Genomic DNA, 26,964 nt, shown 5'->3' on the forward strand with positions numbered 1-26,964 from the left:
CGAGTGTGAGTGTGTGTGTTTGTGCCGTTGCTGTTAATTTCCGTTGCGCGGAAAAGGCGGAAAGGCGTACTCGCGACCGAGCGAGAGAGAGAGAGCGAGAAAGGAAAGAAACAAACACCTTCCGTACGCGCGGAATTGTTGTGGGAATCGAAAACAGCAACTAACAGCATCAACAGTGTAAGTGCTCTTGTGTGTGTGTATGTGTATTGGTTTGTACGTGTGTAGTGTTTGGTGTGATTACTCCACCGGCTTGCTTGGCGGAAAAGGCCAGGCAAAAGAGAGGCAACCAAAACGGTGCTAGTAGCACGAGGAGCGTACGGAGGTTCCACGTGTGCGGTGTCTTTGTGGTGGTGCACACGTGAAAAAGTTGTGGAGAAAAGTCCATCGAACAACCATCGAGAAGCTGCTCGGTTAGGCAGGACTCGAACGGCACGTGGAAAAAGGACCTCGAGAAGTAAACAGAGCCGAAACCGCGGAGAAACACAGCCTTCCGGGAGTGTGTGTGAGAGAGAGAGAAACTGAGTAAGCCACCGACAAGCCATACAGCAACAAGTTGCTACGGTGCTGCAGCAGCCCCGAAGCGAACTCGGAAGGTACGTACCACAACTACACACTGCACCCTTTGATCCTCGGAAGTACAGTAGCGATCCCAATCAGTCAAGTCCGCGTTACGCGTCCGGTACTTTAAATGCGATCATTAACAGGAATTAAAAAGACTGGCTGAGTCTGCCACAAGACTTTAAACCGAGTCGATGCGGGAAGATTTCGTCGCCCAATTGGCGGACACACAGCAGACAGACAACAGGGGGCTCGAACATGTGGAACCACTTTCTGTTGTAGCTCTTCTTGTCAACCGCGACCCGCCGCGCGACTGGCGACTGGCGACTGCTGCTGGGGTTGATCAATTACTTAACGGCGGCCAGATCTTTGGAAGACGTCCCAAAAGCCCCCCGCACACAGACACAGGCAGCTCGCTGTCGCCACCAGAGAGGTTAGAGCACCGCCGCACCACGGCACGCCACTGGGAATTTGAATAATAAATTATGATTGATGAGACATTACCCCTCTCTTTCTCGCTCTCGCAACGGCCACACGGAAAAAGAGCATAAAAAATCGCCGACTTTTGACTCGTCGTCCCAACCGCCATGGGCCGGAACCGCATAGGGACTTCTGGGTGAACCCGGGGTGTTGGGGTGTTGCCCGCCGCGCGTAGATAAGGAGATAAAGTGTTGACATTTGTGAGGGAATGGAAAAAAAGGAGCTCGTGAACCAGGCCGGTTCTGGTCTCTCTTCAAATCTGGGGTGGGGAGCACCCAGTTTGAGTTCATGTCCGACTTCCTTTACTTTGACCAAAAACCTGCGCCCGATTGCTGCTACTTGCTGTGTGTGTGTGTCGGTGGAATGACAGAACAATAGTCGTCTTGAGATGATGAGATCCTCGCCGGACACACGATAAACTTGGCGCCGGGAGCGGTCAACCAATCCAGGTTCTTGTTCTTGTCTCTTGCCACGGATTTAGATAAGACATTTTTGGACAGACAGATCGAGCAGACTGACGCGTAATATTCCCGCAAGTCTTGTCCGGTGAAGGTTATGAAATCGGGTTCTCCTCTATTGCTTAACCGGTCACGTAACTGCTGGGGAACATAATATACCCCCGGCTGGCACCGAAAAGTGCAGCGAGTGCGCAATTCCCTGCGCTTGACCACTCTTGCATCATTTTCGCTGGGACCACCGCGCCCCCCTACGCCACCCAGCGGCCGGCGGAAGAATATATTGTCGCCGCGTTGCGCCGCGACAACGGTTTCTCGCGGCGGCTGGTAGGATCCAAGCCGCGCGCTTCCGATTTGCATTTTACTGTGCCCGACACGCGGAGACGGACGTCGCCAACGACGAGTTCTTCCTGCTCAGCACATTTCTTGCGTGTGTGTGTGTGTGTGTGTGCGCTGCGCGTCCAATGACTTCTCGAAGCAAAGGGTTCCGTTTCGCGAACTGTTGCATATCTGCAGCGCCGTCGGCGTCGTTGCCGTTGTTGTTTTGCTTTCCTTCCTGATGGTACACACGTAACGTTGCTGGGTCTGTGTGGGGAGCCGACAGGGAGAGCGGTACGGACGCGCAAGTTGGTTAGGAAGCGCGCAAGAAGCTAACTGCGTGTGTGAGCTCCCGCGGGCGATGTTTTGCTTGGCGCTGCCATTTGTTTTCTTGCGGCGTCCAATTTGCGCCAAAGGACACACCGTTGCGCTGGCCGTTGTGGGGGTCGCGCGCTCTTATTTATAATTAAATTCGGTGGCCGGGGAAAGCGGTGGGCTCCACAGCAGTAGGCTGTGTGGGGTCTGCTGCTGCATCACGCACGCCGAAACCGTGGCCACGGAACGCGCTGTGTGTGCTCTTTTTGCTTTTGCCAAATCATCGCCTTTTCGGCGGAGAAATGACCAAGTGGCCGGCGGCGGCGGCTGGTCGAAGAAAGTGGAGCAACAACAGGAAAACAACCCGTCGGTGGTGTCGGTTTCCGGGCCCCAGTCCCACCCGGGAATTATGTCCAAGGTCCAAACTTCGGACATTATAAGTGACGATGGGCGCATCCTTTTCGAAGAAGAATGCGAACACACAGGAACATGGAAAAGAACGCGGCCGTTCGGTTTCAAGTGGACCTCCTTCTCGCCAGGATAATAAACAGGTAGTTGGACACCATTCTTGGCCCTCTCGAAGCCGCATTTACATATGAATCCACATCTCAAGAAGCTCGTAAACCGATACATTTGCTCTCTCGGTGCAACAAGTGGCACCGACCGACCGAAAGGAGGTTCTGGTGGTCCGCCACTCGACGAGGGCCACAATTCGGCAGGTCGCATGGAAGCCACTTCAGTCCTCCTCGTGAACCACGGGAACTTTCGCAGCGCCCTTGACTCCTACCTCTCGGCAAGAGATTCTCCTTGCCCCAGCGGCGGGTTCGTTTCTTTTGTTTTATTTCTGCGTCCCAAGATTGTTCTCCTTCGCCTTCTTTTAAGGATCCTCGGCTTTCTCGGCAGAGGTAGGCAAAACCCGGTCCCTGTCCCACGGGTCCCCGGAACCTTTTTACACCTGCAGGCGCGGTTTGTGCGTGATACCATTATCCTTTCCGATGCCAAGGATGCTGCTGCTGTACCCCACGACCACGGCCGCACCGTGAGGAAGACGACATTATTGACCTCTCCCTGACCATCATCATCTCGGGGATGGGAAGTGTTTGCCTGCCCGAGTTCTTGGTTCGAGGGCTGTGGTTCGGTCTGCTACCTTCTCTTGGTGCTGTTTGGTTTCTTTTGGACCAACCGACCCCGCAACGAGCAGAATTCGAGGTGATCGTGTCACTCACTCCCGAACACACTTCCTCCCGTGTTGCGTACCTGGGCTCTTTGGCCAATAATTTGGCGTAGGGTTTTCGGACGGAGGTTTTAATCGTTTTACGAGCCTCTCTCTGCTGCTGCTGCCGAGGACATGTGAGTAGCCTATTCAGGACGCTACCTGGGTGCCGTTAAGCCGTTGGACGTAAGAGGAATTAGGAGGCGTTCAAGTGGTGTGAAATCGTAATCGACCGGCGAACCAACGAACGACGCTCCGCTGCTGTTCCTGTGCTGTTTAAATTTAGGGAAAGCATTGAGAGAGCGAGGTGATTAGTTGGAGAATCGAATCCGATCTTTCGCGCGGCAAACGGGGCAACCCTTTCTGCTGGGATGCACCCTTCCCCGACGCTCCGTGAAACGAATTTAATACGCGCGTCGTCAACACATTACATCGTTTTTCGGTTTCTCGTCCCGAAGGAAGTCGGACGGGGAGTTCTTCCGGTCCAACTGAGTCACTGGTCGGCCGGGCCAAGTGGGAGGGCAAAATTAATTATTTGTAACTCCTTCCCAACCCCGACTACGGACGTCCGTGGGGGGTTCCCCGTCGAGTCTGGTTGATATCCGGACGTTCCGGAGACTCCTCCCGGCACAGGCACAGATGGTTGGTCCTTTAACCACATCCCCTCCAAAACTAAGCAACAAATCCCTCGAGTTCCGCCGGACAAGTGCAGCCCATCGCCGCCGCCGTCACCTGATGCGACGACGACGACAAGTTTCGACGAAGGGGCGGCCGAGAAGAGGCCAGAAAATCGGAACAGATTTTCATGCAATAGAACAGAGCGGAGGCCACCCCTCTTCGACTTGGTTCCGGTCTCTCTGTCGGTGGCACCCCTCTTGCTGGGCGTTTTTTCCCTTGTCTTGCTTCACACTCGATTCCCGCTTTCCGGAACCGCCGCACAAGGACACACACCGGAAGGACGCGACACTCCTCGGGGCGTGTGCGTGAAATGCCCAAATGTTGTCGAGACATGCGGTGCGGTGCGGTCCCTTCTCTCCCCTCCGCGAGGCGTGACGCGATTATTTTCCAACCTTGGGCAATAACAATAATAGTGAATACCACTACCTTCCCTTCAGCCGCACATAGACCCCTCTGTCGCGCTTGGTTCGTGCCGGGAAAAAGGCGTCGTAGGGGAAAGCTCTCTCTGTCTGTGTCGTGCTCTCGTGTGACTTACGCCTGTATTTAACCCCCTCGACAAATGCCGCTCGATGACCAATCTTGGCCCAGCAGCAGAATGAGTTTCCACCCTCCACAGGAAATTGCGTGCCCTCGTGTTGTTGTTGCCGCAATGCACTTGTTGTGCCGTGTCTCGTGCGTGGTGTCCCTCGGGGGTGGTGTCGGGGAAAACCGTTTTTGATGCCATTTGGCATTGGAAACCCCGAGCGATACGACGCGTCCCGGTCCCGCCGATCATTCGGAACACATGTGGCCAATTGTGTATTCGCGACTCCTACGAATCCTCCGTGTGACCCGACGGGGTCGGGTCAATATTTCATTGTGGACGCCGACAGCAACCGCAGCCCCAGTATTTGTCCAGAAATCGACAAACCACCACAGTCTCTCTAGTCCTGGGAACTATATCTTGGGAACCTAGAGTCCCGCTGCCCTAGGTAATTTTGCCCTAATTGGCGCTCTCTCTCTCTCTGTTTCTGGTGATGACTGCCGATAACAATCGAACGTTTCTTTTTCTAATGTGCTAACTTTGCCCAATAATCCTCGTCCGCCGATTATCTTGATTCGACTATTGTGTCTAACTCTATATTTGGATCGGGTTATCTTATCGGCTTCTCGGAAGTGGGCACACTCCATTGCGACAGGTCCAAAACCCGACACGACGCCGTCAACACTATCCGAGGAGAAGTTCCGTGCTCTTGTTGTTCCCATGATGATGCACTTTACACCGCGGCGGAGTCTTCAGGTTTCCAGCGGCCACTTTGGAAATACGAGGAACGAGATGGAGACAGAGAGCCGACGGGACATGCATTTTTCTAGGCCCGCTCTAGCGAGCGGAAAGAATGCGTTCGCCGTCCGGGAGCGCAAACTCATCGTTCCGGGAAGTGTAGAGAGGACCATCCGAAAGGAAAACACATAAAATATGTGGACCGGGCGTCCGTTCTCGAGGCCCGGGACCACTTCAGCCTTTCTTCGAGGTATATCCTCAGCCGATTCTCGAAACAACAGAAAGTCAAATTCCCCGAAGTGGCACGGGGCTCGTGAATCTCTTGAGAGGCGAGCGTAGAGTTCTGCCTTTTCTTCACACGAGATGGGCTGACCATCATCATCCGGCCGACGAAAGTCGGCTCTATACCTGTCCCTGTGGACAGAACTGGGTCCCAAACTTGTTGCTGCGCACCCATCGGACGCACGGCGGGTGTCCATCCGCCCCGGGAGGATCTTTTACGGTTTGCCGTTGACCTGTTTCCATCCCCGAGGAGTGCGTGCGAGACAAATAGGAGGCTCGCTAGGATGGCCGACCACGGTACTGGCCTCGTAGGGTCGCAGGGTCCCTGCGCAAGTGTTGCTCCTTTTGTCCTGTGAAGGTTACAGAACGCGTTGTAACGCCAAGAATCCAATCCGCCAATTGTACCAGGACCGGAGTAAGTGTCCCGTCGAGAACACGAAGTCGATACGATACCTGACCAGTGAAGACCACTATTTAGACACGTGTTAGATACTGTAGAATTGTACGATCGAATGGCTGCCCCACGATCGGCAGCCAGATTCCGAGGCTACTTTTCTGGTCCACGGCCGCGCGCGGTTGCTGGTTGGCTGTGGAGCCAACAAAGAAGCGACGACTCATCCCCGTAATCTGTCGGATCTGGGAGATCTCGCGCGCGGGTTCCAACGAGAAATGTTAATGCCCTCCGGCGCGTTAAGGAAAGGGTGCCTCCTTCTCCGGCTCTAGCTCTAGCTCTACGATGCCCTGAGGAGAGGGCGGGCAACAGGTCGACCGTGGGGCCTAACGAGTGAATAGGTGAAAAGGTTCATTAGACGAAGAAGATGAATTACGGCGAGTTGGAGGTTCCAGCGGGCTGGAGAATTCTTCGCTTCGCTTTCCTATCTGGTTGGTCCCCACCGGGGCGGCCATAAAGAGTCCAGAATGCCCATTAGGAGATCCTATTCTATTCTCATTTGCGCTCTTGCCCCGGTCGCCGCGAGGATGATGGTTCTGCGCAGCTCCGCGTTGGTCCCGGTCGGAAAGCAAATTGGGATGATGGCCACTTGGTGGTGTGCCACGTCGCACTCGCGATCAAACGGCGACAGATCGGGCACCGAAAACGCGCCACCGAGATCAGTCCGAGAGTCAGTAGATCGTCGACTGTAACAGGTCCTCCCGAGAAGAGGAGGTCTCAGAAGCGGATTTTTGTGTCAAATCATGTCCCTCTCCCGGGGGCTAGTTCCTGAGCCTGAGGAAGGGTTTGGTTATGCCCCCCGGACACACACCCGATCTTCACTGTTCGTCGTTTTTTCTTGTCTATATTCCTTCGCCTGTCAGAGAGACACGAACCCCGGTGTCTCCCGCAACGTTTTGTGGAACATTCTTCTCGCGCGCGCGCGCGCCCTCACAACCTATTGCGCCCAGACCGGACCCGACAGGGTGTCAAGGTGGTGTGTGTGTGTGCTGATGAGGCTGAGGTTTTAGAAACGGCCCCGAAGCGAACGAACTCTTTTGCTACGCATCATTGGCTTTTCATCGTCGTCGTCGTCGGGAGGTGATCTGAAGGAATTAAAAGAGGCCAACACGTCGATGACGACGGGACGACGAAGGAAGAAGCTCCCGCGATCCTCGGACCCAGCCCCCGGGCCAGCATCTCTCCCGCTGTGAGTGATCTTTCCTTCTCTCTCCCGTTCGCTCTCCAGCACCGATCTTCTTGTCCATTGTGAGCCATCGCCGCCGCGTGGTGGTGTGTCCGTCGTCGGAATCTTAAGAGGAAGAGAGATAGGGGAAGGAACAACGGCCGGGAGGAAGGCGGCAGACGGAAGATGAGAAGGTGCGTAGCGAAAGGCGAAGGTGAAGAACGGACGCACGAAGAAAGACACGGCACGAAAACAAGGAAAAAGAATTAACGTCGTCGTCGTCCCTTGGTGGTGAGATGAAGATCAGACGGTGGCGGGCGGGTGCGCTGCGCAACACCCGGAAAGGCGACCCCGGGTTGTTGCGCCGCGCGCCCGCGGCCTAGATGAAGGCCGTATAGAGGATTCGGTTGCCGTCTCTCTGTGCGTGTGTGTGTAGGGGGAAAAGGATCGGAACGAGGTGGGCCCAAACGCCGCCACCGCACGGGAGAGGAGAGGTCAAAAGACTTGGAAAGATTTTCTGTTTTTTTTCGGTTCGCTTTTTACGTCCGCTTTGCACCACCGAGCAAATCGGTTCTCCGTCTCCGTGGCTCCTTTTATCTTCCTCTGCTGCTGCTGCTTCGCTCCGTTTACTCTTTCGCCTTCATCTTATCCGTTTCTTGGCGTGTTTTTTTGTTGTTTCGGTGGGTTTGTTGGTTTCACTCTGTTCTTGTTCTCTCCCGGCATCCGCATTTTCTCTTTTTTCCTGTTTTCTGTTTTCTGTTTTGATTTGGTGCCTTTTTCCCTCTCTTTCTCGCTCTCTTCCACTCTTTTCTTGTTTCGTTCTGCTCTTCTTGCTTCCCTGTTTCGTTTTCGTCTTCTTTCGTTTACGGCTCGCGATATTTCCTACGATCGATGGTCGTCCATCCACGCCGGCCGGTCGGTCGGTCGGTCGGCATTTCCTTTCTTTTCTTCCTGATCTCTCGGACGATGGTGATGCTGGTGGTGGTGCTGGTGCTATTGTTATTACCACTCCAGTCTGCTCCCCACATGAGGCCCGCGGGGCAATTTCTCGGTTTCCTTTTGCGCCAGCCACCGCGCGGGTTTCCCGGGGCCGGGGCGGATGTGGCCGCTTTCGCTCCATTTTTCTAGCCCCGTCTCGTTTTCGCGTCTTCGCCGCCGCCGTTCGCTCTCTGTGTTTACGTTTTACGTTCTGCTGGGCAGAGGTCTTCTTATGGGCCCCCCGACCTTTCCCGCCGCCGGCCGCCGCACATGACCGAAACCGGCCATTATGGCCGCGGCCGGGTGACGGGTGGGGCATCCAGGAAATGATTTCCTGCACCACCATCCACCATCATCAGCAACCCTTCGAGGCGTGGCGCGGCGATCTTCGGGAAGAGAAAGATCTTCGTCGATCTTCGTCGCTTCGCGTCTTCGTTTCTTTCGGGCGGGGGGAGCTCTGACTTCTTTCTCCCGGAATTCCTTTCTCGTGGCTGACCACCCGCTCGCCGCCGCTGACCCGGCCCCGAATTATCCACCCGGCAGGCAGGCAGAGGCTGTAAATGAAATATTTCATCGTTTGTGCTGCGTTTGCGTTCGTCGCTCCGCGCGTGCGATCGTATGCTAAAATCGGATCTATGATTGATTTCGCCCTTTCGTCGTCGTCGTCGTCGGGGTCAGATCGTTGCCCTCTTTCTCGGGAAGGTTCTACGAAACTGAAGGCCGCATCAGGGGCTCAGTGTCCAGCAGTTTATAATGGACAACTGCCAGCCGATCCCACCACCAAGTGCAGGCGATGTCTCAGCACAGCAACTCACGATCGTTTTGATTGGTCCGGCGTCTGACCTATCCCCTGAAGTAAGGTCGGGCTAGAGCATGGACCGATGGATGAGCGCCACCCGATTTTTATGTGTCTGTGGATCCTCCCCAAATTACGATTTGGGGTATTTTTGACCGTGTCGTGTCGTGTGCGCTTCATTAGGTCTGGGAAGGACCTGGTCAGCAGCGGGGATTTCGGACTCTGTGATTGTGTCTCCGAGAGACGTTGCAGCTTCTTCCCCGTATGATGACCTTTTGAACGGCGCGTGTGTCTAATCTCTCTCGGCGGCGTATGTTTTGAGTTACATTCGGGTTCTTCCGCGCCCCACTGGCCAGAGGAGGCGCCTATGGTCAGCGCAAGGCCCGCGGATAATTGATTTGTGTTTTTCGGTTGTGCATCATCCGACTGTGGTGTGGCCCTTATGGGCCCGCGCCCTCTCGCTCGCTCCCGATCCCCGTTCCCGACGGCCTTAAACGCCTTTAAATGAAAATGCTCAATTTATTTTCTGGTATTGGGGGGGCACTTCTCACTCTCTCTCTCTCTCTCTCTCGCTCTCCCCGACTATGTTATATTGTGCTCCGCGCGATTCCGATTTTCCCGGCTTGGTTGGTTGTTTCGATTGATTCGATGCGAAGTTCACTGGCCGCGCCGGCTCCGCGGTGTGCCTGAAAAGTGATTCCATCAGCAACACCCTTCGACGTCCTGCCTACCCCCTCGGCCCACGGAAGTGATCCGGACGGGGCAAAAAGGACGTGCACCGTGCGCGCGTTTGGAGCATAAAAAAATGCAACAAACTCTACTGCTGCAGGTTTTGTATGTGTGTGTTGGGGGGCATTGATTATGTGCACGGTGTGACGGTATTTTGGTTTCGGTTGGTCGGAAGTCCTCTGAGCCCTCCCCGTTCGCCGCGCGGGTCCCGGGTTGTGTTTGCAATTAATAAAATTACAACAATTTCGCTGATTTTGCAGTAAAACGTTGACAACGTTGCACCAGGGGACGTGTGGTGGGGTTTTGCGTAAAGGGATGCACCAAAAAGTGCACACACACACACACACGGGCGAACACACGGGCGGCCCTAGAGTGTGTCGGTGTGTCGTGTTGTGTGGTGTTCGACAGTGAAAAACCGCTATTGGGCAAATAACTTCCGCCGCCGCCGTCACCCGGCATGTCCCGGGTGTGTGGTGGCCAGTACCCGGGTACTGTGAAGAGAGAGGGGATGCAAATGGCGCAGCGGGCGCGCGCAGCACCATATTTTATTACACGCAACGAAGAGAACGGGAATTCGCTTTCAGTTTTTGGTTCCTCTATTTTTTTATTTATTTTATTTTTCAAACCTTTGTTTTTGTTATGTCAACATAAAGCATAGTTTTTTCGACCCGTCCTCCCGCCCGTGTGTGTGCGTGTGTTCGCTGGTTTGGCGGCCTCGAAGCGTCGTCGTGGACTAAACTTCGATTTTGGGTGTTCCAAGTTTTTTTGTCTCCTTTCGGTGGCGAGTATTCTATTTGTTTGTGCTATCGGAATCGAAAAATCATTGTTGTTTTTTCGCTGTGCAAAAGAGTGCGCTCCACCCCACTTGGTGGTGACCCACACCAGCCGTGTCAGCAGATAATCGTCCGGACCTCCGGACCCCGGAGCGGACGATTTCGGATCCGGATTTGGGTTGATAACGCGACAGATGGCGGATCCGTTCGAGTAGCCCCAGCAGTTTGGTTGTTGGCCGACACACACACACAAGCACATTGCCTTGCCGATCGTCTAATCTAAAGCTGATTAATCGCTAATCCCCCCCCTTACATCGAGGAGTCTTTTTATGGGGACTCCAGTGATCGATGTATGCGCACGCCGCACGCCGCCTTATCGTTGATTGACGGAACAAAGCTCAGGCTCGGGGTTTGTTGTGCTTCTTCGGCGACTGGTCGATCGACGATATAAGCCGCGCTCGGTTGATTGGAGACCCACTTACTCTTTGGCTTCTTCGTTTTTTCCTCGTCGACCGGAAACGCTACGCGCCGATGTCAGCGAATTCGGACTGACCAACACACCAACACAGCGGGGCCAGTGGCCACGGGACGTTGCAAAATACGCGCACTCCCTTGTCTGTGTGTGTTATCATTTTTTGGGCGACTCATTCGTGTGCGCATGTGTATTGGTGGCAACTCGGCGCCCGATAACACACCGGTCGGTGCGTGTGTCGCGCGTTATCAGCTTCTTCCGCGTTGCGTGCGCTTCTGTCTGCGTGCGCCGATAGCGCGTTATCTAATCGCCACCAATGTGTGTGTGTGATTACGGCACTGTCCACGCTGTGGTGTGCGTCCCAGCATCCGTCTCGGTCGCTATCACTCTTCTGAAACGGTGCCATCGAGGAAGCGCGACTGGTCTGGCCAGGTCAGGAGGCTCCTCCAATTGTTGGTTACACTTTTTCGCCCTATCTTGACACCGAGGTGACACACGGCCATCGATCAGTGTTGCCAGACGACCCCGCCGCGTCCCCTCACCCGCGCTTATCAGTCTTCTTACGGGGAGCTTACGTTCGAGCAAGTTAGGGGCAATCGTCGATCGTCGAAATGGTTTATTTTCCCCATATCCTGTAGCTTACGAACAACATTTCACCTCGCCCGAAGTAGAAAGCAACAGCGCCATGATGCGATGGGGAGGTTACTGACATTTCAAGGCTAATGATGCGCGCGAAGCCTTTCATTACCTCTCTCTCTCTTGCACGCGCGCGGGTGTTGGCCAGAACTTATCTAAAAACCCCCCACATCATATAAAAAGAGCTTCCCGGAGAAGACTACTGCTGGCTGCGGCCGCTTAAGGCCGGGGTTCAAACGGGCGGTCTCAAGGAGCCCTGCGCTTAACCCTTCTGCCGGCCCAAGTTCCGAAGCTGATTACAGAGAGAAAGGTGATCAGCCTTCTTCTTGGTTTTTTTTTGGGGCCATCTCGGGGCATTTTTTGGACTGTGTTTAGAATGCGAACGAACCACGAAAACAGGAAGGCTGAGGAAGGAGAAACTGGAGAAAAGCAGAACGAGTTGGCTGGCGGGCTGGATAGATGCTGTGGTCGTCACCGCTGGGCCCCCCTCCCCGGAAGACCACTTAGCGTGAAGACGAAGCTGAAACGAATTTAACGAGGGCCGCTCCGGCCCCGGCGCGAAGGCGAAAGCCTTGTTTCGTCCGGGCGCGCGGGACCGGCGATCGTAATTAGGGAAGCGGAGCTTTCAAATAGGAAAACGGCCAACTAACGCCGCTCCCCGTGGTGGTGCTTCTTCAACGCCACTCTTCCGCCGTAAATGGCTTCTAAACACGCGCGGCGCGCGTACCACGGAACTCAAGAACTTGCGGCGGATCAGCCCAAAAAAAAACCAAAGGAAAAAAAATGGTTATCGATAATGGCCAAATGGCTGGCGGGCGCGCGTGTGTGAAGCTGCTTCCTCTTCCCGCCGCGCACGGGAGCCCACATTCCTTCACGTACCGCGCCGCGCGTCGCCGTGGCTGACTATGTCGCTTCTAGCGCTGCTCTCTGGTGGCCACCTAACAATTTGTGGTGGTGGGGCACGTAGCAGCACAAACAGGGTGCGGCCCCCAGCACCCCGCGCGCCGTGGCTCCAAAATTCGAGCAAACAAAACACACGCACCACCGACGGGGAGCCACGATCCGAAAAAAAGGATCACAACAAGCTCGCGGATGATAACGAAACGATTCGGTGGCCAAGGTGTGTGGCAACAAGTACCGCGCACCGGTTCGGTGGCGGCAACAGGTTGCGGTGACGGCACTCTCGACCGGCGAGTGCGCTCTCCACGTGCTCCACCGTCGGCGGCCAATGCTGTGAGTGCCCATCTCGCGCGCGCATTTCGTCTAGATTTGCCACCCGCGGCTCTCATCGAAGAAGGCGCGCTCTGTCTCGCTCTCTCGCTCGGGCCACACAGCAGCAGCTTCCTATGATTAGATCTTCCGACGATACCCGAGCGAGGCGCCGTGTGACGGATCGATCCCCCCCCCATCATTGCCTTGTGGTGCCGACCCACCGATGTCTGGTTCTAGGGTGGCACGAGGGCGGACGGAAGGCGGTGCAGGCGCACAGTTCAATAGCCTCCCCGAAAATCACCTTGTCGCGCCGCGCGCCGCGTCGAAGACAACAAATAACGGAAATTGGCTCGCGCTGCTACTGCGTGGCGTTCGTCGCGTCGTCTCGCGCTTCAAGGACATGTTCCGATCTCCGCCGCCGCACGCACGCAGCGCGAAATCCCGGTCAGTGCGTGTGTGTGAGAAGTAAAATTGCGACGATTGCGAACCCGAAAAAGTGTTGCTTAACAGAGATTGAGGCCGTTTTAAAGATCGGGATTTACTAGGTTATTTACTAAGTTTTGCGGGTCGATGCCTGAGGGCGCTGCCTAAACGAGCCTAAAGTTTTTGGGTGATATCTTCATATGAAACGTATGTAAAGCTTCATTTCAATCGGTCACTTAATTTTTTTTTACAAGCCATTTAGTAACACAATGTCACAGTATTTTTGCAATGGGAAAAAATCAAGTATGGCGAAGTGATTGAATTTTTATTTTTGAATGGTTTAAAAGCAATGGAAAATTATGAACGAATATTGAAAATGTATAAGGACTCTTCACCTTCAATTAGGGGGTTTAAAAAGGGGTTTTGAGTTTAAAACGTAAAAAAACAGACACAACACCTGAAATCGTAAAAAAATACAAGATATCGTATTACAAAGTCGTCGAATCACTGAAAGAGATTTAGTATAAGGCCTAGCCATCTCATTGAGCAGTATAACCAATATTTTGACTGAAGTTTTTGGTTCCTGAAAGCTGTTTGCAAAATGGGTGTCGCATTCGCTAAAAACGCATTCGAATGCGTCTTTCTTAACAACAGTTTTTGAGCTTTTTCGATCAGGTAAAGTGGATTTTGTGCATTGAATCATCACTGTGGATGAGACTTGGGTCTATCACTATGATCCTGAGTCAAAACAAGTGGCTAAAGAGTGGTGTAAACCTGGTTCTTCGGCTCCGAAACGAGCTCGTGTCCAGAAATCGCCCAAAAAGGTGTTAGCATCAGTTTTGTGGGGTGCGAATGAAATTTTGCTAGCGGATTACTTGCAAACTGGTAAAACAATAAATTTCGATTGTTGTTGTAACCTTTTCGACCAATTGAAAGAGAAAACTTGTGAAAAAAGAGCAGGTTTCCAAAACAAAACATCCTCTTTCTTCAGGGCAATGCACCGTGTCACAAGAGCAATTTGAAGATGGCAAAAATCCATGAATTAAAGTTCGAATTGTTGCAGTATGCACCGTGTATTTACTAGATTTGGCTCCTAGCAACTTCCATCTGTTTTCAGATCTAAAAAAAACATCCGTGAAAAGCGTTTTTCTTCAAATGATGACGTCATAACAGCTGCGGAAGCGTATTTTGCGCTTCCAGTTTCTCACTTCAGGGATGGAACTTATAAATTGGAGTCTCCTTCAAACCATAAAAATGTGTGCTTATCGACTTATCGACCCGCGAAACTTAATGAACACCCTAGTATTTCCGGTTTCCGGTTCCGAATTCTGCACCCCTTCCCACTCCCCGCGTGAAGGCGTGAATCGATGATGAAGCAATTTATTGGCCGGTCTCGCCAGAACAGCTTGCTGCGCCTGAGCTGAGATGGAGCCCCCGCTTGATTTGTGGCCAAGTGGCGGTTGTTGTTCGTGGCAACTACACACGGCGGTGGTGCCGTTGTACAGTTATCGCCTTCGCCCGGTGGGGGGACACACCACGGAGTGGGCATTTCGATTACTTCCTGCTTGCGCTTACCGACACACGGTGCTCTGGTGCTACTGCGAATACACAGCGATCTGCAAACAGGTTTCGAGAGCACATACACCGCAACCAGCCCCCTGCGCCCGCCTGACATTCTTGTTCTTTCGGCCCGAACGCGATTGCTGCAAGTCGCGAGTTCTCCGGTGCAACTTCCTTGCGTGCGGCGGAGGGAACGGACGGGGGGATACGTGCGTCAATCAGTTCGCGAAGGAGTGGAGCCGCCAGCGCTGGAAACCGGAATTTTGTGTCACCGTTCGGTGGTGGTGGGGCGCGCCGGCGGTTTATTGCTGCGCGCCCGGTGCGCTTCCGTGCCGCTTAATAAGGGCCAACCGGTGCGCGGGATCTAACGATGTTTAGCTGAGTGTCAGTGTGTGAGTGTGTAGATCACACTTGTGTGCTTGTCCGGTTCTGCGGGGGATAAGATCGTCGCCGCCGGGTGGTGTTTTGACATTTGCGGCGCTCGCCGATCTTCGCTGATTATGATTTATTTGGAAAAAACAATCGGACGAGAGAGAAGCGAAACGCGGAACTCCGATCCTCGTTCTCCGAGAACCCGGCTTGGGTGGCTGCCTGTTTGTTGACGCGGCGCTAGCGCTGAGGGTTTGGTTTTTTTCTCTTCTGTTTGCTCTGCCCTCTATTCAAATCGATAGAGGAGACGAACGGACGGCCGGCCGGCGGTGTGGTGCCCATTTCCGCATTCGTAATCGTACGAAACTCACACGGCGAAGATGCTCCAAGCTGTCTCTCTTGCTCTCACACATCTCACGGCCCCCGGGGAGATGGTAATCTAATCAGCGGGTTGCGATTTGCTTCCTTGATAAACACGAGTACCGGGTTCCTCGTCCGGGCACGATCCGTTCTTTGCTCAAATATTCTGAGCAATTGTTGAAGAAGCATTTCTCTTAGTTCGTAGCATTTCTCATTTTCGTAGTGATTAATCAATTTTTAACAGCTGTTTTGCTTGGACATGTTTTGGCTCATCGTCGATCGTTTGTCTACTCCAAAAAATGGATAGCAAAGAATCGAAAAAATCTTTCTGGCCGAATTTTCGGCCAATACAACACACTAATAATGCCAAAGCCACCAAATTTCTCAGATCTGGCCCCATGTGACTTTTTCTTGTTCCGGAAACTGAAGGGGCATCGACGAAAGAGCTGAACAAGATCACGAATAATGATTTTTTGAAGGGATTCGTGGATTGGAAAAAAACACTGTCACAAGTGTACACAATATCTGATGGGGATTACTTACAAAATAGATATTCATGAATACAGACCATTGAACAGACCACGTAAGTGGTACACGCTAGCAATCCACTGGATATTTGACCAGTAACCAGGAACTGCAAAGGTGCTTCGATCGATATGTGCCAACCCTGAACAACACCCTACTACACAACCCTGCACAATTGCCACAACTTTGATAGGGATAGCGCCGCACAAAAAAGGATCAAAGTAGCCATTGGCGGATGATCCGAAATATAAGTATCACGTTGAAGCTTGTTGTAGCCAGCTTGTTTGACTACTCGCAATTCTTGATTCTTGGGCAAGATCTCCCCGAAGATGATCCCAGAAATAGTTGGGGTATGTCTAGCAAACGGAGTTGGGTAGCAGAGTTTTTGACACACACTTCAACGGTATCGTGATGAGAACCCCCGGCGTTCAACCAATCAGGTCGTCGCTTTTTTTAACCGTTGCTATGTAGGACTTGTGCAGGACAGATACAGAACAGAATTTATAATGTGCCACGACGGGGTTCCGGCACATTTTAAGTATTCGAACGCAGACAGTTCGTCACTTTTGGTCGTTCTATTTTTTTTTGCCTTCCAAAAAACACGCCGCACACACACACCTGTTGACAGCGGGGGGGACTGCGAAACGGAACCCCACCTGGGGGTCACATTAACTTCGCGAAGCTTGTTGGAAACTAATTACACGTTTGGCCTTGGGACGCGCAAAACTTCCGCCGTCTTTTTAGGGGTGAAGAATCACCCCGCCGCCGCGTATCGCCACGTGTGTCGTGTTTTTGTTCGATTTCGGGGAGCTTCCTGTTTGGCCCCGTAATAAAGCCGTTACCTCGTGGGTAACGTTTTTCCCCATCCGTCGGCCGTCTTGTTTTGTTTGTCGTCGGCGCATATGTGCGGTGGCAACAAAACGGGTGAAGATACTGCAGCCTCGTGAAGCAGGCGAAAAAAAGAAGAGGGGAAAAACTTTAATAGTTACAGTTTTTGCGGTTCCCCTCGCCCCGGCCGGGGCCGGCGCCCTTCGTTTCTAATCCCTGCGAAACGTGCGGGAATTAGTAACCGGAAGCGAGAGCGCCTCAGCACACGCGCGCCGAAGCCTGTTGGCCACCCAGACCACCCTGGGGCTGCTTAGGCCGCTGGCGGCGTCTCTTGGAGTTGGCCGGCCAACAGCAACAGCATTCTCCTGCACTCCTCGCGCCGTCGCGCGGGGTATGAATTATGGAAACGTGCACGACGGCGCACGCGGGGCGCTTCACTTCCGTCTCCTGCTACCACCCGGAAATGCACACGAGCGCAACCTACATTCGGCCGCCTAGTGTGCCAATCGGGGAACGGAAGGAGGGGGCATGCTAATTTATTTATGCTAATCACGCTCTGGTTGGTGGCGCGGTGTCCGATTTCTTACGGCCAGGCCAATTCTCTTCTGCCTAAGCCGCCCTCGTAAGCGCGGCGAGGGAGTGTTGATGCGGGGTCTGTGGCTGTGTGACGGCGGCCTCACCGTGGTGTCCACTTCCTGTTTGCTTCCTGCACACTGTGGTCTATGACCTAACCCGGCGAAGGAGCTAAAAATGTCGTGAATCATTTCGGTTTTCCCATTCGCTACCGCCGCCGCCGCCGGTCGTTCTTGACCGTCGTCGGCGTTCTAGCGGCCGCCCGCATCGTGCACCACACACACACACACACCCAGACACACGCAGACACTTCCGATTGCAGTTTGCAGCGCAAGAAATGTTCGCTCCGCTGACTTTCTGCCTGTCAGTCAGACGGGCCGGCCTATGGCTTCCGTTTCGCGCGGCATCCCTGCCGAAGGGGGGGAACGCGGACCGTGTCCGGGTGATGGTGGTGGCGGGTGGTATGTAACACGGGTGGTGCAGGAGGAAGCCACAATTTTGTGATGGAAGCGAAAACACACGGCCTCTATTTATAAAACTCACCACCCTTTAGGGACCCGCCCCGGGGTGCGGGTGGTGCACGACGCAGAGTGGGTGGCAGCCAGTCACAGTCAGTCCGCAATGTTCCGCCACCGTCGGTCGCGTGTGATGCGAATCATATTTCCGCGTCTTCGCTGTGAAGAGTCACCGCACGGGCCGACGTTTCGCTTCCTGTTTGGCGTCTTTCACACAGTGAGTGGGGTTTTTGAAGTGCCGCAGGATGCTGGTGCATCGCGCCCGATGACCTGACCTGACCCCCGGCCTCTCTGATCGCCCGAGCGGCAACTTTGCGGCCGCTACTGCGGCGCGGGCCACTTGTGGTTGTCCCGTCGTCGAGAGGAAGGAAATATTAAATTAAAAAATAATAATAATGCAACCGGGGCACTGATGGGCGCGGTGCGGTGGTGCTGGGGGTGGTCCGGGCCACCGTCCGGACCGCCAGTAATTAATGTTCGTCACACTTTTCATCGGATCCCGAGAGAGGACCCACTTTTGGAAGCGCGCACCGGAGTTCTAACGAGAGATGTGGTGCGCTTATTAAATTATGCGCTACACATTCGCCATTCGGGGGATATCCATGCGGGGCAGGACCGGTCCGCACGTGTGTGCTTAATCGTGTAAACGCAAAAGTCTACCTGGGGCGGTTAAGAAATCCGTCGCCAACTGAGTGTGGCTTTCAGTAGAGGCCTCCATGTTTAATTACCGGCCGACCGACTCCTCGAGTCGAGTGTCTCTTTCGGTCGTGTCGGATGCGCAAGCTTCATTACGCGGACGGTTCTTTCACCGATCCTCCCGCTGCTCGGTTGCAATTTTCTAATTTTGTATCATAATTATCTCCTTTTCGCCAGGACTCGACGGAGCGCATTGACGTGCGGCCGATGGCGAGGCACATCATTGCCGCCACCGAACCGGAACGCAGTCTGTGAGAAAGTCGGTAAGTGTCCGGGGATGATACAACATTTTTCGTATTCCATCAGTTTTTTCCCCATTTGCCCCAAAGAATCGGCCGTTTTTTAAGTCTTGCCAAGCGGGCATATTAAGATTTGGGGCGAGCGCGCATGAGTGTGTGTGTTTTAATCAGTGCCGCCTGGCACTTCCGTCTGCCACGCAACCACACCACAGCGATGTCACGCGAAACGAAGGCGACAAAGAAATCGAGAAGCGGAAAAGAAAACTAACTCCGGTGGGGATCACCGGAACCGCCGGCGCTCTTTTGCCCGCCCTAATTGGGTTTATTGGTGGTGGAGTTTTTTATTAGTTGGTTCGCCCTCTCACTCTTTTTTCTTTTGAGGTCGCTCACAAAGATCGGCCTCTCCTTCTTGGATAATTTCTTTCGGGTTTAACGCTTTCCGCGATCGTCTTAATCGCCATCGATCGCGATCCGCGTCCGAGGAGTCGCTGCGAACGCAGCAAAAACGGCGATGGAAACAAAACAAAAACAAACAATTTCAAACCACCACCCACCAGTTTGCTAATCTGTCCGTCTGTGTGTGCGTGTGTGTGAGGCACGATGTATGTCGCAACAGTGCCACTGGCGCCACCATCGACCGATAGAGTCTTCGCCGCCGTCGCCACGGATTGCGCCGCGTAAGACACCGTTCCGCGGTGGTTCCGCGATAGAAAGGGACGCCAACACACAACTGGGCAGTAACAAAGTAGGCGACGAAACACACACACTACATTGCGGTGTACCGTTGTGTTAATTCCCAACGGCAGCCCCAAACCACTTAGCCGCGCTTTCGGTCGTGACTTCCGCTGCTGGAGCAGTGGATTTTGCATGCTCGCGGCGCCCCGTTCGATTCGGTGCTGCCTGTGTGTGTGTGTGTGTTCGTTTTCCTTCTTCCTTATTCCGGCCGGTGTGCGGCCAAACAAAGCGGAAGTAAATATATCGACGATCACCCTGTTGCCGAGCGAACGAACGACCTTCGAACCGCGAACGAGCGAACGATCGATCGGCAGCTCCCACGGAGGATGGTGAGCTGAGTGAGTGAGAGTGAGCAACGGCGATTCTCACGCTCACGCCTCGCCTACTAGGAGAGGGTTCTTCGCCTTTATGGGCCGCCCGATGTGGAGACACTTTAAAAGCGAATGGTGCTTGCTTCTTGTTGTGCCGTATCGCGCGCGATCTTTTTACGCACGAGAATCGTCGTCGCGCGGCCACAAGAACTTATCGCTTCCGGGGTCCATAAATCTTCCTCCTTTCGCGCGACGCTTCCGCTTGGCGCGCTCTGAACGGCGGATGTACCGATGTGGAGCAGCAGCAGCACCGCAGCCGCTTTGAGGTCAGCGAGTTTTCCCATTTCCGGACCTCGGGCGTGTTCCGGATTACCAGCCCTTTTTTTTTGTGCTGTCCCGCCGCACCCGGCATCGATTTATGTATGCTCCCCAAGCGGGACCGACTTCCGGGCCCACAGCACCGTTTCATATAATCATCTGTCGCCAATATTGTGTCATCATTAATTTAGCGTTTTACGTCCCGTGTCCCCGTCGGTCGCGGGGGCAGAATAATGGCGTGTGGGCGCGCGATATCGATTACCACGTTATCGTTCCGGTGTGTGTGCATGCCGTTTCCGGTTCCACAAATCGAAAAGGACGCGCAAATGGGTAGGCAACCGGAAGCGAACCACGCACACCAAAACCTCTCCACATTAGGCAGTGGGCGCCGCGTATCCTGTTCCTGTTCCTGGTGGTTAGTAAAAACCGCGACCACCGCGGCAACCTTTATATAAAACATTCAAAATAGCGAAAATCCTCCCCGGAATGGGGCCAGTTTTGGGCGAAAAAGCACTGGAAACCTGCCGTGGAAACAATAGTAAATGTATGAAAATGAGTTTCCCTTTCTGTGCTATAATTGTGTGGCGGTCGGTGGGGGGCCTGGTGGAACTGTTGGCCACTTCGCGCGATGCATTTTACGCCACGATGAACGCACCAAAAGGGAAGAGGCTCTCGGAAGAGAAAGACTCGCGCCCTCGTAGGTGCATTATGTGTGTGTGTGGGGCATGTTTTTGTTGTGTTCTTTGTTTGCACGCATCCAACCCACTTCCCAGTGCCTAACACACACACACACACACACACACACACACACACACACACACTGACCCATCATCAACCCAAGGGGGATTATTCGCTCCAAATGGCCATTCAAAAGTAGCATCTCGCGTGCATAATGTGAATTGGGGGTCGGTCCCAACCCCCAGGTCTGGTCCGGTTTCCATTTCCTGTATTTCGGTTCGCTTCCTTCCCCTTGGCCCCGAGGCCCCCCCGGGGAAGCATATTCGCCCCCAGGAGAGCCGCCTTCCTTTATTTACACGTTTCTGAACTGAAACTTTGAATCCTTCGTCTCGCTCCGAGGGGACGATGGTATGGCCGAGAGGAGGTAATATCCGGTTGCCATTTTTTCCCGCCCGTGATGATGAACCCTTCTCTCCCGGCGACCCAGGCAACTGTACGGCACCGCGTCGCGTCCGGGGTCAGTCCCTCTGTGTGTGTGTGCGGTGACTGGTGACTGTGGTCCGCAGTGCGATAAATTGAGGAAATTGATTTTTGATCCCCACCGAAGCAGCCCGTCCGCGCGATTCCCCGGCGCGCGTTGTGACCGCAGAGATAGCCATCATCGGTGTGTCGACGAAAACCGCCGTCCGCCGCACGAGAATGTAACGAACGAACCATTTCCTGTCCCGTTGGAGAAAGACAACAGAAATGGACGCCGAAAGGACCCGAACGGCGGCCCGGCGAGCTGAGTGTTGATTGCATTAATTAGCCGTCGGAGAGGAAGAAGGGGAGGAATGGAGCGCTCCCCCCTTTGAGGTGGAGTGGTGGTGGCTAAACGAGTGGGTTCGAAAAATTGAAATATTAACTTTTATTTGCCATTTCCGGCCCGCGACCGGCGGGAGGGCCGGCTCTCTCTCTCTCGTGCCCGCGCGACAACCGGTTGACCTCGAATCCAATCCGCCGACGAGGGGATGTGTTGGAGCGACGAACGGAGCGGGGCCCTGTACACACGACCACGACGTTCGACAGCGTCTTCCGGCCCATTAATTGCCCCGCGGGGCCCATCCTCGCTCGCTCGCTCGGAGTGAAAGGAAATTTCGGGCCGTCGTAACCAACGAGCGCGCTCCGCTACGATCGGAGGATTTATCTCCTATCCCCCCGGCGGGTGCCCAGCTTCCCGGATGTGTACGTCGCCGTGGTCGGTTGGCCATTAATTTTCTTCACAATTCTCCGTGAAATTCGTGAAACCGTGTTCGGTGGTGGTGGAAGCAAATACATTCCATTCGTTCCAATCGCAAGCCCCAGACACAAGCGGGGCGGCGCAGATGATGCTGTGTGTGGGGGGCCCGTCGGCCGGGCCTGGCCACTGTATGCTGTTTGCGCATTACGGAAATACCACCCGCCACGCACATGCATTTATATTTGGAGACTGCGCCCGTTTTGTTTACAAAACAAACTGCCCAACGAGCTGTCAAACACGGCACGCGTGGTGAGAAGTCTGTGAGTAGTTCACTCACCACACTACTCGCCGCCAAGGTCGTGTGTCTCGATCAGATCGCTGCTTTCTTTCTGTTTTCCGAACCCGAATCCTCCCAAGAAACGGGGAGATGATCCTGTGCGATTCCGATATAAATTAGGTGCGTTACATTCCCCCCATCAGTCAGCGAAACGAGGTGAGCTCGATCGATCACACCTCACGCCGATCGCGGTGAGCGATGAGAAAAATTGACTCATCAAACGCACTCCATCGATCGACCGGACCGTGCGTAATCGATGAATTACGTGATCGCGGGAGGCCGCTGAATGATGAACGGAACGCGTGGCACGGCGGAACCGGTGGAAAATCACAGTCTGCTGCGGCCCCGATCGCTGCGTGGGAACTCACGGAACTCGTTTGCTGTCATCGCGCGCGGTGCGCTGTCTCCGGTGTTGTTGTTGTTGTTACTCAATCGTGTTATATGAATTTTAAAATTTTGACCGACTTTTCACCAGGCCGCGGCCAATCGCCACGGTGGTGCCGTGGGCTGCGCTCGCGGTGCATAATTGCACCGCGTGTCGACCGTGTCTTTCGTTTCCCGTGTGTGAGTGTGTGCCACAAACTGGAGACTGACGGACGAACGGAAAACGAAAACTGAAGCCCATGACGTAACCGTGGCCGGGTGCGCTCGCCAACTCCTCCGCCGGACCCTTTGCCTTTCCTCGGCACTTTCTTTCACCAACCACACACACTACTCGCTGCTGCCGCTGCTGCTGCTGTGCGGAGATCGTTACGCGCCGTGTCCAATCGCAGAGACAGAGCGAGAGAGCAAGAGCGTTTGTTGCGCTGCTTGATCCCCACCCGATCCGATCGCGATGCGGTCAGTGGCGTAATGCTCCTTCACAATGGCCGGGCGTTATCATCTTTCTCACTACGACGCACGCGCGCACAGCAGCTGCAACGTCGTCGCTGAGAGCGGAACAATCATCATACCACGATCCTCGAGTGGCCGCGTTGTTTCACCAGCTACCCGATCACCTCCCCCCCCGCTCATTGACGTAATCTTTCCCGCTCCGGGAGACGCTATAAAATGGATGTGACTCTGAGACGATGGCCTAATTATTTCTCGACTAGGTTTATTAGGAGGGAGCGTACGGATTTTTGACACTCAAGTCGATCACCGAGGTCAGGATCATCGAACTCACCGATGATCGACGGACGAAGCGCTCAAATGGTGCGTAAAGTGACCATAAAAATAGCACACGGTCCTGTGTTCGCTTCGAATGGTTAATGATCTTTCAATGGGCGATACTGACCGATCGTCTGGTGACGTTGTTGTGTGAGGCAAAGTAACCAAAACAAGGGCATTTATGGCGCGATCTCTGATCTGAGGGCCAAATCGAAAGCCAAAACGGGCCACTTCTCGCTGTGAGTCACCCAAAAGGCAAGTTACATCAGCATCGCGATCCTCGGTCGGCATCGGGGGGATCATCCAGCATCACTTCCGCAGTCATCGATTTATAAACTCCTCCGTTGCCTATATAATTAACGCACTTCGAATATTGCCTGACACTCTCGCAACCCAACCCGCGCCCCGAGCCGAAGGCACATAAATCCGCGTCATCGTCGCATTTTTTTTCGCTTCACGCCACCACGCTGCTTCCGGGTGTTTGGCCGTGTGTGTAGGTGTGTGTCCCACTCATGGCGCGGGTGTGTGTCGAGCGAAGATGTTGGAGACCGACCGTTACGTCACGCAAGACAACGGGGAAGTTCTATGGGAACCAGCCACCAGCGCAGCATCTCTCCGCTGGGTCTCGGGGTGTTGTTTGTTCACCAGACTCCGGACCTGCAGCGCACACACACACGCACCCTACAAATCTCGGTGGTGAGTTGGGTCTCTCTCTCGCGCGCACGTAAAAGAGGATCTTTGTAACAGCAACAACAAAAAAACCGATCGCTCAAAGTCTCGGTGCCGCTAAACGTTCCCTCCGGGCGCACGAAGGAAACCGGGGAAGGAGATGAGCCGGAGAGATTAACGGATGCGCAGCGCATTACTATGCGTGAAACGGGCACCACCAGCCGGGACGGGTGGTTTCGGAGATGCTCTTCTCTTTAACCACCCCCCAGACCAGCCAACCAGCCAGACAGCATCTCCTCCGAGGCGTGCTTGGCGTTGGCGCTCACAGAAGCGCTTTGTGGAGCGCATGAACCTCTCTTTCTCTCTCCTTCTCTCTCTCTCTCTCTGGCAGTCAGCCGCCACGATCGCCAGCTTAACGAGATATGCAAATGAGATGAGAATAGGGAGGGATGGGAAGCGACCGCGCTTGGCGTTCTTTGGGCCGCCTCCTAAAGTCGCGCCTAATCCGTTTGCTTCCTGAATGCCTGTCTCAGGTAGCGTCACACGTTGTTGTTGCCGTGTGTCCACGAGATTGGTTATTAATGCAAAGCATCCCAACTGGGGACTGTCGTTTGGCCTTTTGTAACTTCCATTTCACTAGGTGTAGGCCAAGATTTTAATGACCACGTTAATCGTCCGCTGCTTGTCCAGTAGCTCATAGTGGATAACCCCCAGCAGATCCCACCAAGTTCACCAGACACTCCGAGTCCATCTTGATCCTCAGATGTGCGCTCCGAGAAGTGATCTTGGTGTAACCTTCGAGTGGACCACAGGGCGTATGGAATTTGATGTTTGAAACCATCCCTCCCAGAGATGGTGTTTGGAAAAATGAAAGCCTTTTAAACTAAACATCGGAACGGAAACGGCGTAAATATATTCGGTTATCGCGCCCGCTCGCAGCCTTTCCCTCCGGTACCCAATTAAGGGAGGGAGCCACCCATCTCCCGGCCTCTCATCGTTGGCCACCGCATTTCTAACGCGCACTTCCTGTGTGTACGCTTTTCGGAGCACGCCTCACTGCTGCTTCTCGTCGTCGATCGGTCGAAAATACCTTTCCACCGTAGCGACCGTAAAAAAACCAAATCAATTCCCCACCCGGCGCTTGATTTTAATGAGTTGCCGGACATTCTAAACATTCGCTTTTGGGGCGATTTTACCGAAATTTGCGTCGTCGTCGTGCAATTTTCGGTTTTCACCTGAAGCACGGAGGGGACCACCGCCGGATCTCTCATCTCAAGCAATCTGTTTGCCGGCCCGGAACGTGTAATGCTCTGCGGGATCTCTGCGCCGGTGGTGCGGGTTTAGCATTTTTGTAAATATTCAGAGAGTGGCCAGAGAACGACGGACGGACGGACGCGCGTGTGTGTACACCTTCGGTGCGCCATTTATTTAATGTATGTTGTGACGCAGAACCGAACCACCGTTACATCGCCACCGCGATCAGTGCTCGCAATATCCTGCTGCTGCTGCTGCTGCTACTGGTCCTCGTTGCCCGAACCCCCCTTATGCTGCTCCACGGTATTTAGTGTTTACACACTCGTGGCAGAATGATCCGGTCTGCGTCCTCACCTTGCCGCTGTACTTATTTTAATGACTTCCTTTTGCCCCCCCATCACCACCGCCGTGATTGCGTCCTTTCGCTGTTAATTACCGGTGCGCCGTTCGATCCGGAGATGGGTTTTCGGCTGATGGGGAGGATGAAGCTGGCCAAGAACGGCCCCACTTCGCGACCAGTGCCGCGCATCGCTATCATCGTTTAATCGGTCCGTTTTCCGCGCGCCACTCTCGCCGATCGCCGGGCGGAAGCGGCTCAGTTCCACAAAATCGATGGTCCCCCGTTTTTGATCAATTTTAGCACATCCCGAGGATCGAGCTCTCGCGGGGCCTTAACGAGAGGAGTTATAACTTCATTCGTTCATCCGCGCGGAGATAAGATTTGCTGCGCGCGCTTCTTCTTGCTTCTTCTGCCCGCGGGGGGGCCGCCGCGCAAACAGCTCTTTCCGCTGGCAACGGCGCTTTCTTAGCATAAGAAAAAATAATTATAACAAGCAACAGAACCCCCCGCCGGAGAGGGGCGGAGATCGGGCAGGCTGGTGGGCTGCTGGGTGGGGAGGTGTGGCCCCAAGACGGGAAGCGTCCGCCGCCGGCGGCGGCGGCGTCGGCTCTCCACTCTCCGGGTACGAACTTTATTTATAATATCATTTTAGTTTCCGTTTAAACCGGTTGTGCTGTGGCATGCCAGGGCGGCCGGTGGAGATGAGGTCCAGGAGCGGTGGGTCGACCGTGTGCTCCTTTATGCTCCCCTTCGGGTTTCTTCTTCCTCTTCGCCTTGCTATCCCATCAGCAGCTACCGGTAGCAGGTTCTTGGCGGCGGCTGCGGCGGTGAACGATCAGAGTCCATCCCTCGCCACACACACACGCACACTCCCGGGCCACAGGAATCCCATAAGATGCGGGGTGCGCGCCTAATTGTCCGGGGCCCTCCAGTGATTCAGGAAGTCTCGCAGATGAGCGAGAGAGAGAGAGAAAGGCCGGTGGGGGGCCACGATCGAGGAGAGCTTCCTGGCGATGCTCCTGTTGCGAAGCGCCAACACTTCACTTCTGTATCCGAGCCAGACACACCCGCGAGCGACACCGCACGAGAGAGCG

At 54.2% G+C, this 26,964-nt stretch overlaps 1 long non-coding RNA gene across 1 annotated transcript in view; it reads left to right on the forward strand.

Moving 5' to 3' along the window:
* Nucleotides 1-391: 391 nt before the first annotated feature.
* The window catches only part of LOC128274387 (uncharacterized), a 30,484-nt gene continuing 3,911 nt past the window's right edge, over nt 392-26,964 (forward strand). Inside the window, exons 1-2 of the long non-coding RNA XR_008269301.1 lie at nt 392-593; nt 18,799-18,884. This is a non-coding gene — a long non-coding RNA (uncharacterized LOC128274387). The remainder of the gene's footprint in view (nt 594-18,798; nt 18,885-26,964) is intronic.

The sequence above is a fragment of the Anopheles cruzii genome, chromosome 3 (genome assembly GCF_943734635.1).
Source record: "Anopheles cruzii chromosome 3, idAnoCruzAS_RS32_06, whole genome shotgun sequence".
Lineage (NCBI taxonomy): Eukaryota > Metazoa > Arthropoda > Insecta > Diptera > Culicidae > Anopheles > Anopheles cruzii.